We start from the raw sequence: 6238 nt of genomic DNA, 5'->3' as shown, positions 1-6238 counted from the left end.
AGGAAAGCTAGGTGCGCCATCCTGTTAAGGCGTATCGGTTGAGGTTAGCCCCTTGAATTGATCTGGTTGTATTAGGTGCTGCTCCACCCGTTTAAGTGAGCATTATAGTGGTAATCCTTGTACTAGTGTGGCCAAGGCGGGGATGTAGGCACTGTGGGCCGAACCTCGATAACATATCGTGCGTGTTCATTTACATTTCTGCAATTTAATTACTGCACGTATATATTATATTGTGAATGATTGAGTTTATATTTGCATAGATAGACCCTAGGTTAAGTAATATAGTTTATCTCGTTCAACCTAAGCTATAATTTTTAAAAATCCAATTCACGCCCCCCCCCCTTTTGGGATTGAACCGTTTCTAACATAAACTAATTTGGTCAACCGGGCTGTGGTCAACTGATTGACCCAGATCGAGTTCGGTCGATCGGGACAGAATGAACTGCATGTGCCGGTCAACCGAAAGTGCACAAAGTGTGCGTTTCGGTCCTATTTTAATTCACAAACACCCTATTCAAGTGCCTAACATGTTTGAATGCAAAGGTGAGTGTCCTATGGTCTTTTCTAGGTCCAATTTTAGTTATTATTGAATTCTGAGCTGACCTATTAGACCATGCACGTGGGTGTGTGATTATTACAGGTAAAGTCCCCTAATTTACTATTATAGACCAATTTTGCAAATGAAATATATATTACAACAAAAATGGAATTTGGTCTTCAATCTTCACTTACTTTATGTGCATCTTGATCTTGACAATTTCAGGTTTCCCGCACAAAGTATCAAATACCCATTAGATATTATGAGTATTTGTCATAATCAAAATCGAACGTGACCTATAAGGTCAACACACATCATGGAAATGAGGGACATTGTAGCCCCTCTCAAGTCCTTGGAGATTGAGATTACAGAATCCTTTCTTGTCCATTTCATACTCAACTCTCTCCTTGCAGCATATGAACCATTTAAAATATCATACAACACATATAAGGAAAAATGGCCTATTAATGAGTTGCTAACAATGTGTGTGCAAGAAGAGGAGAGATTGAAACATGAAAATCTGGAGAGTGCCAATTTTGTCACTCACAAAAAGGGACAAGGAAAAAAAAGGTAAAGGTGCTAATGGTAAACCTTTTAAGAAGAAGGGAAAAGGTTCATTGAAACAAAATGACCATAGGAATGTATGCTTCTTCTGTAAGAAAAAGGGGCACCAAAAAAAAGATTGCTTGAAATACAAGCAATGGCTCGTGAAAAAAGGTAATCTCAATGTTTTTGTGTGTTATGGAACTAATTTCATGGATACTCATCATAATACATGGTGGATTGATTCAGGTACTACAATTCACGTTGTTAATGTCATGCAAGACTTTCTCAGCCTAAGGAAAACAACGGGAAGTGAACAAGGCATCATTCTGGAAATAGGATGCGTTCACACATTGAGGCAGTGGGGACTTTTAGGCTTGTTTTAGAAAATAAATTTCAACTAGATTTGAAAACACTTTTTTTAACGACCTACTTAACTCAATGCATAATTAATCATATTAAACACTCTGATACCATTAACTAATAACATAACAAAGTCAATCTGAAACCTATGGGTAACGGGGATATACCTATCATACACAGTGGAAACCTATGCAGCAGTAAACATAAATTTCATTCACCAAACCATAAAGTACATTATACCATAGTTATTTACATTCCATCATAATATTGTATATACAACCTCCAAAATCATCAAAAGATAGAACTAGGATCTAATACCATAAACCTACTGAACCTAGTTCAAATGACTCACCCCCCTAGTGGGGTGGTAAATACTGCCTCAACTGCGGCCTCAGTCCGCCCGTCTTTTTGGGTTCCCTGAAATGGTTTAAACTGGGGTTAGACACCTCTTAGTAAGGTAAATAGACTAAATATAGTTGTGTGGTAACATGAATATTTGCAAGTTATAATAAATATATAGTACATGTCACATGCTTGAAACCACTAATAATATCATAACTAAGCAAGCTTATAATTTCATAATGTTACTAAGTCATAATGTATATAACTGTTCATAAAATCATCTGATATAACTAGTAATTCTAAAATTTACCCAAGATGAATAGCTAGCTGATGTCATGTTTTACCTCCTATGACGGGTTGTGTAGCCTGAAGGCAGGACTCGATAATGGCTGGCTGACCACTGTCGAGTAAAAAATGTCTATAAGTACGATGGGCCCGCCGCACCTTGGTCCAGACTGTCAGGTGGACGTATACAACTCTACACTGAAAGCCACATCGACTAATCATCTCTCACCCCCTCCACTAGCAGGGGCAGTTAGCACAAGTCTGAACTGAACTGAACTGTATAGCTACGGTACCATGCTTCTGATAACTGATTTGAACTATCATCCGAGTTCTGATAACATATAATACATGATAATATACTCTTTGAACATAAATAGATTGATAGCATTTTCTGATTTTTGTAATAACATAAATAATTATGGCCTTGTGCCGATTACATTCATAACTGCAGCCTTGCGCCGAACATAACATACATACTGATATGAATAAATGTATTATTTATCATGCATTCTAAAATCATTATGTATGACATTATCCTGTTATTTCGTAAAATCACTAAAACATGCTTTATCTGTAAAATTGACTTAACATAATAGAATATGCATAAAATAATATTCATGCCACATAATACTGAATAAAATCATAAATTCTATTCTAGAATCATATTTTCTGATATTTCATACTTAAAAATACATATTCCTGTGTAATAGCAGTATTTTCCCAAATATACATTTCTACACATATGCTTATATATAATACATACTTTCTAAACATAAATTTACTAGTAAATAATAATAATAATTTTCATAAAAACTTACTGCTTTAGTTTACTCCCTTACCTGACTACTAAAAAACTCCTACAATGTCTAGTCTTACACTCACAGGGTTCCCCATTCAACACCCAGAAAACAATATCACCCTGAACAAAACTTCAATATTTCTTCGAGTGCTACTTTTTTTACAACTGTGGGAAAGCCAAATACTAAATAAAAAGTCATACCTTGAATTTGGGATGGAGTTCAAGTCAGCCCCACCAACGATCCACTCCAGCAAACTTGAAGAGAACTTTCCCAAGAGTGTCGTGGTGGCCTCAAATCGCCAAACCGGTAAGAATCCGACCCAAAATCTTAGAGGGAAGGGGAAGGGACGAATAGGAGAGAGAGAGAGAGAGAGAGAGAGAGGGGGGGTTTTTGCGTGATTTCTGCAGAGAAAATCAAGTTTAGGCTATTTATAAACCTGCACTCGTCGACAAGTCACGTCACTTCGTCGACGAGGTCACGAAGGAAGTTCGTTGATGAATGTTTACTTTTTATCGACAAAATTTAGAGCGAAAAATAGCCTCTCGGTTTCTTTTTGTCAACAAGACACGTGTCCCTGTCGACGATCTCCTCAAGCATGTTCGTCGACGAGCATGCCGCATTCGTCGACGAGACCCCTGTTACATTTCAAATTCAATTTCTTTTCTATCCTCCTATTATTAAATTATGATAATTATCCAGGTCTCTACATTCTACCCTCCTTATAAAATTTCATCCTCGAAATTTACTATCCATATGATTCACTATCCTTTAAAAACAAACAGTCTACTTATTTTATTACTTACCCTCACGTATGGCGGATGAATACCGTGATTACATTCAAAGTTCTAGGAGATTACATATATATAAAATAAAAATTCTTCCAAAACCAAAAGACTACTTACTAACTGAACTAATACATACAATGACTAACCTGCAAAAGAAACATTACATAATTACTTACACTTTACCTAGTTATAACTGAACCTCTTGGAACAACTGTGGGTATTTTTGCCTCATCTGTTCCTCGAGCTCCCAAGAAACTTCTTCTATTGCGTGATTTCTCCACAGGACTTTCACTAGAGAAATCTTCTTATTACGTAATTCCTCTTCTTTCCTATCTATAATTTATACTGGTACCTCCTCATAAACTAGTGAATTATTGAGTTATAATTCACCATAACTAGTCACATGAGAAGGGTTTGGGACGTATTTTCTCAACATGGAAATATGGAATACGTCATGTATTATGGACAACGCAAGTGGCAAAGCTAACCTGTAGGCAACTAGCCCCACTTTCTTTAAAATTTCAAATAGGCCAATGAACCTAGGGCTAAGTTTACCTTTCCTTCCAAATCTCATAACTCCTTTTAACAGAACTATTTTCAAAAACACATAATTACCGATATCAAATTCCAATTTCTTGCAGCAGTTATTGGCGTAAGTCTTTTGTCGGCTCTGAGCTGCACTGATTCTATCTCTGATGAGCCAAACCCTATCGTACGCTTGCTGCACTAGTTCTGGTCCCACAACTCGCCGCTCACCCATCACATCCCAATATAAAGGAGAACGACATCTCCTACCGTAAAGTGCCTCAAATGGTGTCATACCAATGCTGGTTTGATAACTGTTATTATACGGAAACTCCACCAGCGGCATGAACTGAGTCCAGCTACCCCCAAAATCCAGCACGCATTCTTGAAGCATATATTTTATTATCTAAATCGTCCTCTCATTTTGCCCATATGATTGAAGATGGAACGTCGTGCTGAAAAATAACTAAGACCCTAGAGCCTCTTGCAAGCTCCTCCAAAAACGTGACGTGAAATGCGGTCTCGATTTGACACTATAGACATTGGCACTCCGTGAGAACAAACTATCTCTTGAATATAAATCTCTGCCAGATGATTAACGAACTAGTTGATATTGATAGGAAAGAAATGGGCAGTCTTAGTCAAATGATCTACAATCACCTAGATCGCATTCTAACCATGCAATGCTGACAACAGCCCTGAAACAAAATCCATGAAGATATAATATCATTTCCACTCTGGGATAAAAAGTGGTTGCATGTAACGACCTGCTTATTCAATCATATAATAAAACATATTTAACAATAAGGTCAACTCGAACCCGTGGGTAACAGGGACACATCTGACATTCACAGCAGAAACCTAAGCAGCAGTAAATATAAATCACATTTCCCTATCCATAAAATAAAAATACTAGAGTCAACTACATTCCCAAATATCTGTGTTTATATACAATCTCCAAAAATACAAAATATATACATATCTAGGAACCCACAACACAAATCTACTATTCCTAGATCAAAACTTACCCTCCTAATGGGGTAACTCAACTGACTCAACAGCGGCCTCAATCTGCCAGTCTTTTTGGGTTTCCTAAAAAGTTATTTAAGTTTGGGGGTGAGACACTTCCAAGTAAGGAAAAATAAACTAAATATAGTTGTGTGGCAACATGAATATTTGATGCAATTATACATATACAGCACATTTCATATACCTGAAAACATACATTATAACATAGTGAATTATCATATACTTTCATATTTTCTAATAAATCATACTGTTCATGGAATGTATAATATAACTGATAATATTAAAAATTCACCCACGATGTATAGCTAGCTGATGTCATGTATTACCTACCATGACGGGTTGTGCAGACCAAAGGCGGGACCCGACAATGGCTGGCCGACCACTGCCGAGTCAAAAATATTTGTAAGTATGATGGGCCCACCACACCCTGGTCCGGACTGCCAGGTGGACGTCTACAACTCTACACTGAAATTTATATCGACTATCCATCTCCCACCCCCTCGTGAGGCGGTTAGCAAAAATCTGAACATAGTAATCTGATCTGTATAGCTCAGTATCGTGCTCCTGTAACTGAACTAAACTATCATCTGGGTTCTGATAATACATAATACATGATAATATATAATTTACCATAAATAGATTGATAGTATTTTCTATAATAACGTAAATACATATGGCCTTGCGTCGTTTACTTTCATATTTGTGGCCTTGCACCAAAATCATACATGTACACGGCCTCGCGCCAGCTATCAATCACAACCTTGCACCGAATGTTTCATAACTTCTTAAAATCATACTTTATTCATAAAATTGTCATAATATAATACTTATCATGTAAAATAATATTCGTGCCACACAATGTTGAGTAAAATCATACATTTCATCCTAAAATCATATTTCCTGTATAACAACAGTATTTTCCCAAACATGCATTTTTACCATAATATAAAAATATAAGACATGTTTTCTTGAAAATCAATTTGCTAAGAAATAATAATAAATAGCATGAAAAATAACTATTTTAGTTT

This window comes from Malania oleifera, chromosome 7, assembly GCF_029873635.1.
Source record: "Malania oleifera isolate guangnan ecotype guangnan chromosome 7, ASM2987363v1, whole genome shotgun sequence".
NCBI lineage: Eukaryota > Viridiplantae > Streptophyta > Magnoliopsida > Santalales > Ximeniaceae > Malania > Malania oleifera.
The sequence above is the reverse complement of the archived record's forward strand: the minus strand, read 5'-3'. Positions refer to the sequence as shown.